The following is a 13,503-nucleotide window of genomic DNA, read 5'->3' as shown; positions in this document are numbered from 1 at the left end:
ATATCCATCAAGCGGCATCTCCATGAGATGTTCAAGGTCTTCGGAATGCATGAGCTGCTTGTCATACGGCTTCATCAGACTTCAGAAGGCCTTGGTCACATACTAACCTAAAAATACACAAAAGCCAAATTGAGTCATTGGTATGGGGAAAAGAAGGTTTTCTTTTCCACGTGTTGTTTTGAAGAGGGTGTTAATGAACTCAAATGGGTCTCACACAGCCGCTCAGTATAAGGGGCTTTACCTGAAGGTCAGCTCCAAGAAGAATTTTTAAGAAATTTTTTCCCTATTCCCGTTCTATGCCTCTTCCTGAACCTCACTCTAAACATTTTTAAGAAAAGGTCTTAGAAAAATAGAAAATAAAGGGGCCAGGGATGGGGGAAGGGGAAGCCTGCTAGAATGTTCTTTGTTGAACAGCTGCAGGCACTGTGAGTCAAGGCCACAGGGAGAGAGCTCTTGCTTGCTCAAGTGTCTGAGGACTTCGGTCCAGACCACCGTTTCTTTGGAAATCTCCTTGACATAATGGTAATGTGTCTTCTTTCTATTAGGTGATATACAGTTGTACCTGATCCTTATTTCATAACTTGACAGAGGCAGGAGCTGGCAGATGTGTTTTCCTAATCCTAGACTGTTTGAATTCATGTCAACATAATGGACTAAAATGGCTCTTATAAAAAAACAGAATGCCACAGACTTAAGGCCAAAATTTCAAGGGACCAAATCTACCCTAATTCCTTATAATATCCCCACCGAGTGCAAAGCTGGACCCTCTATCACCTAGATGCCAAAGAGGCAAGGGACATGGGATGCCTGGGTGGCTTAGTCACGTAAGCCTCTGCCTTCAGCTCAGGTCATGATCTTGGGATCCTGGCATCGAGTCCCGAATTGGGCTCCCTGCTCAGTGGGCAGCCTGCTTCTCCCTCTGCCTGTCGCTCCCCCTGCTTGTGCTCTCTCTCCCTCCCCTCCCTCTCTCTCTGACAAATAAATAAATAAAACCTTTATAAAAAAAAAAAAAAAGAAGCAAAAGACAGCAGAGCTTTTGTGCATCTAGGTGGTGGTTGTTACAGAACAGGCCCTTAGTGTTTGATCCACTGGATACGCCGTTCTCAGAAATCTTTGCAGACGCACGATCTTGCAAACCACTTGGTCGTTCAGCACTGCAGAAGATAATGCCGTAAGTATTTCATTGGCTTGTTGGTAGACCACCACAGAAGAGAGCCTCTAGCTGACCCACTCAGTGTTGTGCCCAAGCATACTCACCCTAGGCCACAAGAGCCAACTATGATATTTTTGGAAAGTGTCTTGAAATTGGCAATGTGGAGTGTATTGACGCCATAAAAATTAGCAAATGCCAAAAACCGGGGCTTTTTTTTTTCCCCTTTCCCCCAGACAGCTGGTTGTTAAATATTTACTAGCACACCACTGGCTTGACTCCATTCCTGGGAAGTACTAAACTAATTACAAGGCTAGAGAAATAGCATGGATGAATCTCACAGACATGATTCTGAGTGAAAGAAGCCAGACGCAGAAGATGACATATGGTATGATTCCACTTACGTGAAGTTCTAGAGCAAACTAATCTGTGGTGAAAACTCGCATGACTGAGTTACCTCTGGTGGGGGGGGGGCATGAAGGAGCATGAAGAATTTTCTGAGTGATTAAAATATTCTGTATCTTAAGGTGGCTCTGGGTGGCCAGGTATATGCTGTTAATCAAGCACCCATCAAATTATATGATTAATATCTGTGCAGATCATTGTATGTCGGTTTTACCCCAAAGGGGGGAAAAATGACAAACAAATATTAAACCCTACTTAATAGGTTTGCTCTGTACAATTGTAAGGGCTCACCATTTTGAAACTATTTGTGTATTTTAGTTTTGAGTCAATGTGTAAATACATTGAGGATAATGAGAGTCAGTTTTCTCACTGTTGGAGGAAAAAAGATCCTCAGGTAGGGATCTCAGGATAGAATGAAGACTGTGATAAAAAGAATTTAACTGTATCACAAAAGTACGAACCCACCTCACAGAAGGGGGCAGGAGTGGAGGTCCCGACAATAAGTGACTTAAGAAATGATTGGATTCTCTAAGACGAAAGGCAATAGGAGCTGCACATAAGCACCAGCTTAACAGGAGCTGCACATAAGCACCACCCCCAGTGGGGGGCCAGATTGGCCATTCAGATCCTGGTACACAGGTGTACTGACGGGGAGCAATTTGGCACCCGGTGGTGCATGGTGGGAGCAAGGTTTCTCACTGTGGAGATGGGAACTTACAGGTAAGCAAGGGAATGGCCCACGTGGTAATGGATTAGAGTTGGAGACATAGATATGAATGCATGGTTAGCCTCAATATAGATACAGAAGTATCTGTAGATGTGTGTATATATTGAGGTTAGCATACAATTATATTTCTTTGTTCTGTCAACTGAGAAGGCCTGGAAGTGGTGATAGCCCAGTAGCAAAAAATACACCCCATGCCAAGATCTTGGTTCCTAAAACAATCCTTCAGTCAAAGAAAATGGCGCAGATGATTAACTCTGGGACTGGGGCAGATAAAATACGGGACAAGCCTGGAGGATCTTGTAGTGTCAAAGAGTAAAGAAACACAAAACAAACAAACAAACAAACAAAACTCCATTGCTACGAGTGTGTCCAAGAAGCTGTCTAAAAAGAGTTCCCAGTGGCTGAAGCTGAACAACTTTTTTTGAGCAACAAAAAGAGAGCAATACCAAAGCATAAAAGAAATATCCGTGAGTCCACACTGATATAAGTAAGTTCTTGGGCAAGAAGAGACAAGTCTCCACTGTAGGAGAATTCCAACTATTTCCTGCAGACCCTCGAACCAAAGGATATGGTACATAATTCCCACACCTTAAGCGGGGGCTGCACACAGTTGTGTCCTTCCAAAGAGTGGAGTGATGGAAAGGAGGAACAAGAGGAGATTTACAGTACAGATGATCAAGGTCAACATCAACAGCAAGAAGTCGTGCTGACAGTATACCTGTACCCTGGATACTTCACCTTTGTGGTCCTCCTCCCTGAAACCCATACCCCCAGTGTAATCATGAAAAAAACACCAGAAAGATTCCTTTTGAGGGACATTCTACAAAAACATGTGGCCAGTACTTTTCAAAATTGTCAAGGTCATTAGAAACCAGGAAAGCCAGAGTCACTGCCATGGAGGAGGAGCCTAAGAAGTCATGAGAACTACAAATGGCATGTGGTACCCTGGGTAGGATCTTGGGACAGAAGGGGGATCTTAGGTAAAAACCAAGGAAATAAAATAAAGCAGAGCTTCTGGTTAATAACAGTGGATCAATACTGGTTCATTAAGTGTAGCCACATATGCCTACCGCACTGACGCAAGATGTTAATAGGGGAATTGGTATGGGATATATGGAAATTCTGTGTACTCTCTGTGACTCAATAACCACAATTTTTTCTGTACAACCGAAATCTTTCTAAAAAAGAAAATCTCCTAAGAAAAACAAAAGCCCTCAGCAACCGATGGCTGGCCATCCGTGGCTTGGGAGTGCAGAGGAGAGTATGGCCCAGATGTGCGGCTCGGAGCCACTGGGATGGTCCTAGCGTGCCCCTCTGCGACATTTTGAAAGTTCCCCTCTGTCCCAGTGGCCCTTTCTTTTTACACTACACTCCTTCCAATCTTGCCAGCAGAATGTGAGCTCTGATTAGAAACTGCAGTGGTCTCAGGGGGATGGGAAGTTGGAGCAGAGCCCCCAAACCAGCAGAGGCAAAACCTGGGGTGCCTCCTTCCATGAACTTTGCAGACCCAACGGGTGGGGCAGCCTGCCTGTGTGTGGATTATTCCAGTCTTATTCCAGGGAGACACAATGATGCGGCCATTCCCTGGGCTGTTCTCTTTGGGCTTTGTGCGGATCTAATTTGCATGAACCAAGAGGTTCTGTTTTGAGAGTTTCATTGCATTCTCCCCGAACGACGCAGTTGGGAAAGCTCGGCCAAAAAAAGTGCTCCAACTACACAGCTGAGGGAAGCGCCTCCTCTCTGCAGCTCCTCTGCAGGCTTGCTGCTGTTGGTGGAACTGGAACATCTGAACATGAGCTAAAGGTGCTGATGTCTTAATTTCTGGAAGAATCCCAAATGAACAAGGCTTTGCACTGACTGCACAGGTAGCCAGGAGCATAGACTGCTCTGCTCATACCTGTCTGGTGTGCTTTGGTCAAGACTGCCTGAATGGGTGGTTCACTGACCTCAACCTGGTCATTACACTTCAAAGTAGTCACGTCCAGCCCAAGGTCAAGTCCATGCTCAGGGGTACCAGCCACAAATGGTCACTGACTAATACTATTTGAAAATGGCTTATGCTTCCTGATTTTTCCAGTTTCCCTCTTGAATTTTAAAATTGGTAGCCTGTTGTCTTACTACCAGAAGGAACGGTATGTGACAGCAATTAATATAGATTGATGGCTCCATCCGTTTTCCATATTAGCTTTGGGAGAAACACTATTGCACGATGTGTTGGGGCTCTATCAGACCAGCATAAAACCAGAGTAACTAACATGGAAACATAACCCGACCAAACAACATTAGAACATTCTGTCTTGCCCACAAAGGATTCCCTTCACCAACAGAACTGGAGAGAGGGGCGTTGGAAAAAAGTTTTTCTCTGACTTTTTGTCTAGCCCATCACTGTTAGCGGGTATCATCAGTAAAACTTCATTCCTAACTGACCGTGAGGCTCAGGGCTTTCATATACTCGTAAATACACCCAGAAGAGTTGATAAGAGATGCCTGGCTCTATACATATTGATCTACGATTGGGATTTACTGCTGCCTAGAAAGTTCTACCCAATTTCAGCTTCGGCACTGTACCCAGCAGAGGCAATGATAAATACCAGTGTGCCATTGGGGCTGTCACTTTGGAGAGTGGCATGAATGATGATAGAACACAAACACAAATTCCGGAAAGATTTGGATTGGCTTTCCTGTCAACGCTACTGAAATGCGAGATGGGAAACTATTGATAGAAAGCACCAAAAACTATTGATAGAAAGTCCCTGATAAAATGTTACATAACAATGACGGTGCTGTGCAGAAGGCCCGTTTCACCGTCTCTGGAAAAGCAGGAATACGTCCTCCGGAGAAGCCTGTTTTTAGAAAAGACTTTTGTGGGGCACCTGGGTGGCTCAGTGGGTTAAGCCTCTGCCTCCGGCTCAGGTCATGGTCTCAGAGTCCTGGGATGGAGCCCCATGTTGGGCTCTCTACTCAGCAGGGAGCCTGCTTTCCCCCCCCTCTCTCTGGCTGCCTCTCTGTCTGGTGATCTCTCTCTCTCTCTGTCAAATAAATTAATTAAATCTTAAAAAAAAAAAAGAAAGAAAGAAAAAAGAAAAGACTTTTGTATTTTCCTTCCAAGGGAAACCAAAGCAGAGAGAGAATGGAAACGTGGTGAGCTGGAGAGACAGGTTAGGAACCCATCAAAAGTTGCAAAGTTATGTTTCAAAAAAATGCTCTGACCACTGTGCCTTCCTCCCTACTCAAGAGAAATGACTTCAGTTAGGCTTTGGGAAAGCAATTTGGGCTGTTTTTACTTGAGTACTTGTTTTCCCTGTGGTCTGATAAAGCCAGCGACACAGAACTGGCTTCAAGGAAACTATTGGGCGATGTAAGTGACAAAGTCAAAGGCAGTTGGAGATGTGGTACTGAAGCCCTCACTGTATTAAATTAGTTAATACATATACATAAAGGAGCAGTGTGTAGAACATAGTAAGTACTCGATAAACAGTGGTTCTTGTAATAAATGCTGTCAATGTCCTGCCCCATGTTCCCTTGGCCAACCTCCGAGCTGGCTTGCCCCTGAGTTCCTGGGCACATCCCCAGGTTTCTGTCTTGAGTGCTGGCCTTCCTTGGTTTCTATGCCCCAGGGTTTTCAGTCACCCCTCCTACCCCCACTACCCAGAGCTCATTCACTTCTTGGCAGGAGAGCCCCAGGAAAAACCCTGAACCACTAAAAAATGGGGTTGGTGTTTAAGTACCCAGCTTCCTTGCCCTGAGGTGGAACGATTCTGAGGCCTGTTCTCCAACATTCCTCAGAGGGTCCTCAGCAGGCAGGATCGCGCTCTAGCTGCCCACGACAGAAGCCCAGTCATGAAAGCCTCCTTTTCCTGTCTTCTCTCCTTTTCCGCACCCTCTCAGTTGTGCTTCCTGGGATCCCCTTTCCAAGCAAACTGCCCGAACGGTCCGTCCGTTCTCAGAGTCTAGTTTTTCCCAGCAGCCAGAACTAAGCAAAGTCTGGTTGGCCCTCCCCGCTGAGGAGCCTGGGAAGCAGAGCTGTGCAAGGTTGTGACATCAAATTTATTATTGGCGCCTCCACAATGATCTGGTCATGGGAGTCCAAATGGATGCATGTTGATTTGGGAAGTTATTGAAAATGGCCACAAATTACCGGAGAAGTAAGGAACAGGCTTTGGGGATAGGACTTGGAGCTAGAAACCAAAGAAAAAGGCCCATGTCTACTAAAATTTAAGAAATGTTGGCTACATTGTAACATGTTAGCAACTCCTTTGCTCCTGGGCCACAAACTTCGTAATTCCCATCATGTTCCAACATGGACAGCAAAAACACGTACAGTGGGTATCACAGTGGCCTGCAAAACTGCATTTGCTGCGTGGAAAAAAAAATAAACAAGTAAAAAAAAAAAAAAGCTGTTCAAGGCTTTTAGTTCAGTATAAATTCATTCCTCTAAAGGAAAATGCCATCCTAAACATTTTTTACTTGCAAAACAATCTTCAAGCTATACAGCAATTTATTTCACATGACATTTACAGAAAATCAACAGAAGTAGCTTTTATAACGTGTGGATCCACAAATCACATCTCCTCACTACGGTTGTGCATCGCAATCTCTTGAGGTCTCCTTTGGTGCTGCCCCTGGGAGAGGGCCTTTAGAGATGATTGGTTCTGTTCACATAAGTATCCTTCCCTCAAAGGAAAATTTATATGATTCCCTACCCGGGCACCGCTGTTTTCTCCATTCCCAGGCCCACAAAGACAGTCATTGACAAGGATTGCTGCCTTGTGCCAACATTTCGTATGGTGCTTTATTTGAAACAAACAAACATTTGAAAAGGGAATTAAAAAAAAAAAAGGCAAACTGAACAATTATAACAAAATCCAGTAAGATCTGGTGACAGCCTTAGTGCCCAGCCTTAGCATGTCATTATTCCAAGTGACGTTTCTTCCCTTCCCATTCACTCCTTTCAGTCCTTGGAGGGTGGCTGTCCTAAGGCCAGCTGAGCTCAGGGGTGGAGTGGGCTCTCACTCGGGGACGCGAGACCACAGTGTCTACTCTGCAGCCGTGATTATTGTTAGTTACCATTTAATGCTGGTCAACAGAAGACAGATGGTAAGCAATTACTTTCTGAAGACTTGTTCAGAAATAATCAGTATATTTAAAATTTTAATCTATTATGGATTTTTTTCCCTAATTAGGCCTAGATCCTCAATGAGAAGGATTTACAGTCTCTGAGCAAGGACACGAGAGCGACAAAACAAAGGTACATTAAAATATAAAACTGGGCAAGCTTTCAAATGAATAAGGTGGCATCAGAAGGCAGAGGAGGCGCTGTCCAGGGATGCAGGAGACCACAGGGTTTGGCTCTGATCTGCGTGGTTTGTGGACAGTAACCCTCACATTGGGATAATGGTCAGGGAGAAAGTGAGCCCCCGTCTTAGTCTGCTCGGGCTGTTATAACAAAGTAGAGTGCACCAGGGGGATTAAACAGCAGAAATTTCTTTCTCACAGTTCTGGAGGCTGGGAAGTCCAAGGTCAAGGTGCTGGCCTGTTCTCATCCCACTGGGGGCCCGCTTCCTGGCTTGCCGATGGTTGTCTTGTTTCATTTTCATATGGTGGAGAAAGGGCTCTGGTCTCTTCCTCTTCCTCTAAGGGCACTGATGTCACCATGAAGGCTCCACCCCCACAGCTTCCTCTAGACCTAATGATCTCCCAAAGGCCCCACCTCCAAATACCATCGTGTTAGGGATTTGGGCTTCAACATGTGGACTGGGTGAGACACAAACATTCAGTCTTTAACACCCCCAAAGACAGATCTTTGTTGAGTGTTCATTAGCCGAAAGAAGACAGGGGTCTTGCCAGATTCCCTCCCCTCAGCTCACCTCTCTAGTGCTGTGAACAGCCTGGAGCACACAAAGCCACTCTGTGTGAGTGAACTCAACCTGCTTCCTATTCCTCTGGAAGAATGGCATGGAAATTTCCAAACTCGAGTTACAGGACCAAAAAAAAAGTGTTTATTGATAACCACAGTGGCCTTCTTAGGAGGGTGGGCCTCACTGAACCTGAACCAGAGCTGCTCTTGCAGCTTCTTGTTTTTCTTTTATTGTAGTAAAATTCACATAAAATCCTCCATTTTAAACTCGGGCTTTTTCATCATTTTTGTGCCATGCATCCCACTGGCAGTCTAGTAAAATCTATGGACCCCTTCTTAGAACCATGCTGTTAAATGCCAGAAATAAAATACACTTGACCCTTAAACAATGTAGGGGTTGGGACACCGACTCCCCAGGCAGTTGAAAATCCATATACAACTTTTGACTCTCCAAAAACTTAACTACTAAGAGTCTACTGTTGTCCAGACACTCCTTTGATAGCATAAGCAATCGAGGAACACCTGTCTTGTATTTTATATGTATTATATATCTGAATTCTTACAAAAAAGTAAGCTAGAGAAGAGAAATGTTAGAAGAGAAAATACATTTCCAGTCCTGCACTTTATTTTGTTTTAAAAAAAAAAATCTGCGGATAAGTGGGCCCGTACAGTTCAAACCTGGGTTGTTCAAGGATTAACTCTACATAGACTCTCAAAGAAAGCCAATTTCTTTGGAATTTTGTCATTAAATGTTTGAGGACCAAATGTGCCAAACAGCAATATATGTTTTTCTTAATGAATGCATTGCTAGCAAGGGCTAGTTGGCAGAAGTAATAACTGGTAGAATTTTGCTTGTTGGCAATGGACTCAGGTACCCGATTCATAACAGATGCAAATGCTGAATGTTAGCTAGAAGGTTGTGAAAGTAAAGAAGTAACATTTTTCTGTCCGTGCTCACCAGCAGGGCAAAACTTGGAGGCCTTGGGCCCCCGGGGGAAGTTCTGGAGAGGACTTTGGACTTTAGCTGCACATGGAGCTTGAGTTGGCCTAGACCCCCAAGGAACAGAGGACGCCAGCTGAAATCCAGGTATGCAGAAGTACACTGAAGTCACTGCCGAGTGCAGCATTGGCATGGGTTGGAGGGCCTGAGTGAGTTCCTGTGGGGTAGTGGGCAAGCGCTTGAACTCTGGTTCTGCTACTGATCTTGGGCAAACACCTTCACCCCTGCAAGCAACAATCCGCTCCTACATTAAGTGAAGAAATCAGCTATCCGCAATTCATGTGGCTTGCATGAGGGCTCAGTGCAATAAGCTGTGTAAAATTTCTAGCGTGGTTTCTGATATGTGAACAATGTAACTATCATCATCATTATTATTGCTATTATTATATCAAGCTTCTCTTTATAAGAGAGGTCAGTCCTAGTTTTTTTTTAATTTTAGTGAAAAATGAAGACAATTTTTGCATAAAGGTTTTAAATGCTCACAATAACATCTCTTCTAGTCCTTATTCATATCCGCTCCAACCATTTCACTTGACTTTCTCCTCTTTGCCATCCTTTGGGATGACACCAGATTAATTTTTTTTCAGAAGGATGAAAAATTTCTTGAGAAAGTATCCTCACTCTTTGCCCTCTACTTGCTACCACTGTAAACACACACACACACACACACACACACACTCATTCCTCTCTTTTTTCCTGCAGTAAGAGAATCAAATCCAGGCCTCCTGCCTGGAACTGCAGAACATTACCATCAGGCTGGTCCATTAAATATCATTTGAAAGTCAATTTTATCCCAGAGTGGTAAGTAGTATGCGTGCTTATGTCTTCATCTACCTTAATTAGGAAAAGCAATTTGCTGCACATTTCTTAAAAAAAGAAAAAAAAAGCTGATCAAATTTGAGCTCCTGATAGATTGAAACACAGCGTATGTTGTGGTGGTGGTACAAAGATGTGAAACCACTTCCCACATCTAAATTATGGCTTGGTCTAAAAACAGTCCAGCCTTATGACTCGCATGTTTCCTAAGTAACTTGTACAATTGCCCGTAATTATGGAAATAGGGGCTGTCTCCTGAAAGGCAGCCCCTCCTCATTTTGTTTCTCGACCCAGAATAGAAAACTCCATTTTGAGTCTATCACTGGAGATGTTTCCGTCCCATCATATTTTCTGTGATTCTGTACCATTAACAATCTCAAGACCATTTTCGCACATCTCCTTTTGCCAAAATGGTTGGAGCGTCTGAGAAAGTACAGCTACGTTGAATGTAGGTGCCTGCTTTTCTAATTTCTTTTAACTAGGCCAGACCAATTTTAACTCCCATGGGTGCCTCTGAATTGAGTCCTCCTGAGACACTAGTGGGGTGTCAATGGCAACTGCGCTGGCCCTCAGATGCCCTGGGAGTGTCCGGTGGGCTGCAGATGTAAGCCCTTTGGAAGTGGTTGTGTATGAGGGACTAAGGAGACTCTTGAGAGTCCCTAAGAGAAGGATGAGCCAGGCCTAAGGAGCTCCCAGTAAGAGAGCTCTGCACTTTAGAAGAAGGTGTGATAGTGAGTATCTGTCCTGTGGTCTGTGGCACTCAAAGCAGACTCCTGTGTACCTGTAAACTCGGGTCTGGGTCTTGGTAAGACATGAGCTGTCATTCTTTCTTACCACCACCCTCCCCCCTGCCCTATTATTTCATTTGCCATATAGCAGCCAGACAACTATTTTCAAATCATGTATCAGATCATGCCCTCCTCTGCTTGAAAACCTTCCATGGCTTTCCACCCTGCAGAGTGGTAAATAAAACTCTCCTGAGAGCCTACAGGATCCTACCCAAGCAGCTTCTGCCTGCTTCTCCCATCTCGTTTTGTAATTCTCTTCCCTTTGTTTATTTCAGCCACATGGCCTTATTTCTCATCCTGAGCCAGGTCCAGTCTTACCCTACTGCCTTTATATCTGCTGTTCCTCTGTCCTCAATACTGTTCCCTGGAAGACATCTTGTCATCCTCTCGCTCTCAATTTAATTCACCTCCTTAAATCATCCTTTTCTGACCTCCCCTGTCTAAAGTGGATACACTTCTCATGCCTCATAAAACTCTCTCACATCCCCCTTCCTATTTTATTCCTAGCCCTTATCCCAGGCTGACATGATCTTATTTGGTTGCTAGTTTATTGTCTCTTCCCTCTTAAGGACAGGGTTTGTCTTAGTTTGCTTCCCTTTCAAAGGCAAAGCCTGAGACAAGTGTTTGGTGCAGGTACTTTATTTTGGAAGACAGACATCTTCCAAATATTGTAGTAATAAAAAGGTTTAATATAGGAATCAGAACTTGCACAAATATAAGTAGATGTAAGGGAATGAAGATCAGGAAGACTGAGGCTACAAGGTCAAGGAAACACTGTTGATCTCAGCCTGGAGCAAAGCACTGTAATGGCTGGTTCTTAAAGGTTTTCTGGGGAATTGTATCATACCTGGCTCCTATAAATTCCTGTAAGTAATAGCCTTTTCTCATTTCTTCCTTTCCAATCTCACTTTGGTTTTTCTTATTGGCAAATTCTAACCTGTGCCCAGGCAGGTAAAATGGGTTGAAACCTATGTGGAACTGTTCACTGTAGCCATGGCTGGGATCAGCAATGAAGCTGAATGGATAAAAGGTACCTGACATTGGAAGTTCCCAGTCTTTTTATTTCTCTGTCCCAGACCCTGGAATATGCCTAGTACATCAAAGATACTCAATAATTGCTTCCTGAGTGACTGCTTTGCAAAAGGGCTATAAGGAAAAACTAACAGAGTTGTGATACTCAATTTGGGAGCCCAGCAGCACACAAACCACATTGTTATGGGATCTGACTAGTAGAGGATACTTCAAAAATCTGAGTGCATTTTCTATCGATTGGTCAGGACAGCTGGGCTCTGCCAGCATCTCAGGTTTTCAGGGTTTAACAGGGATGCTCAGTGGGAGGTAATAGAAAAACAATATGGCTCCCGCTAAGGAGTAGTGGATAGACACTGAGATATCTGAGCAAAGCTGTCCAGGAGCACATGTGAGACACCCTGGCACCTCCTAGAACTACTATAGATAAGGGCAGGACTGAGTGAAACCTTTGCTATTATTTGCGATATAAATCCATTAGTACCACTGACTTGGCTGTGGGGAACTCACATAACAATATCTGTAAGAAAACGTGTCATGAACAAAGCACCCAAGGATGAGGCACATCGCTTAAACGTTCAGAAACTCCTAGAATAGGTTGGCTACCCATGGGATTCCATTAGCCAGTGAGAAATTGTACTGGCCAGGAGGAGGAAGGAGGATATGAATTTGTTTTAATAGTGTCATTCCTGTGTCTGTTGATAGTGTGGCCATGGAAGTCAGCGTGAGTCCATAGGCCTAGGGACTGGAGGAAATTAAGTGTTGGAGAGATGAATTAGAATTTAAATCAAACAAGCAAACCAAAGCACGGGTGGTGTACGGGGCAGTGCATTAAAAACCCCTATACCTCTACTCAGTCAGTATGAGCCTGCTGAGGTCTGGGGATTAGCTGATGAGATAGATGAGTGCTGGTCCATGAATTCAATAATGGAAATAGTTGCTGTCCCAGAAGGCAATAAGATAAGATTTTTTTTAAATAAATATCTATGTAGCATATAGGTGGTCTAATTCTCAGCTTTTATTTGAGTCTTTCTGGGCATGAAGACTGGTCTTCATGGCTTTGAATAGGCTGCTTTTATGTTCATTCATTCAACGAATATTTATTGAGCTCTTACTACATGCTGAGCAATGAACTAAGTGCTAGGGATGTAAGCCAACAAAATGAAACACATTACACATTTATCCAAAAGAAATGAAAGGGTACATCCACACAAAGACCAGTATGCAAATGATCACTGTGGCTTTATCCATAATGGAAAAAAAATGACCCAAAGGTCCATCACAATTGGAGAACAGATCAACGAGGACTCCATATGAGGAGTGCTACTCAGCAATAAACTGGAACAAACTACTGATACATGCAACCATATGGGTGAATCTCAGGAGGTCTGATGCTAAGAGAAAGGAGGTGACCATGAAAGGCTACATCCTGTATGATGTCATTTACAGCATATCATCCCATCCTGGAAGAGGCATATTCTAGGCACAGAAAGCAGATCTGTGGCTACCAGCATCTGTAGGGTTCTGACTGCAAAGGGGCACAAAGAGAATTTGGGGGGTATTGGAATGTTTTATGTCTTCATTGTAGTGGTGGCTCTCTTATTGAATACATTTGTCAAATTCATTGAATTCTACCCTTGAAAAGGCTAGATATTATTAAATCGTACCTTTAAAAACTTGACTTTAAAAAACAACGAAAGCTCAGGGGTGCCTGGGTGGCCCAGTTGCTTA

The 13,503-nt window shown here is 43.9% G+C and overlaps 2 long non-coding RNA genes across 4 annotated transcripts in view; one reads left to right on the top strand and one right to left on the bottom strand.

The window, feature by feature from the left end:
- LOC132007404 (uncharacterized) lies at positions 1-7,890 on the bottom strand. The gene is made up of 2 exons (XR_009401339.1): positions 7,777-7,890; positions 1-107 (listed from the first exon to the last, which is right to left on the bottom strand). It is a non-coding gene; the product is annotated as an uncharacterized LOC132007404 (long non-coding RNA).
- LOC132007405 (uncharacterized) overlaps positions 7,079-13,503 on the top strand; it is a 42,643-nt gene continuing 36,218 nt past the window's right edge. For 2 of the 3 annotated variants that reach the window (XR_009401342.1, XR_009401340.1), the window contains exons 1-3: positions 7,079-7,379; positions 7,466-7,530; positions 9,101-9,226. This is a non-coding gene — a long non-coding RNA (uncharacterized LOC132007405). Of the gene's footprint in view, positions 7,380-7,465; positions 7,531-9,100; positions 9,227-9,841; positions 9,926-13,503 lie in introns of those variants that run through there. The other variant, XR_009401341.1, reaches the window with a different exon arrangement.

The sequence above is a fragment of the Mustela nigripes genome, chromosome X (genome assembly GCF_022355385.1).
Source record: "Mustela nigripes isolate SB6536 chromosome X, MUSNIG.SB6536, whole genome shotgun sequence".
In the NCBI taxonomy this organism is placed as follows: Eukaryota; Metazoa; Chordata; class Mammalia; order Carnivora; family Mustelidae; genus Mustela; species Mustela nigripes.
This window is presented reverse-complemented; position numbering and strand designations above follow the sequence as displayed.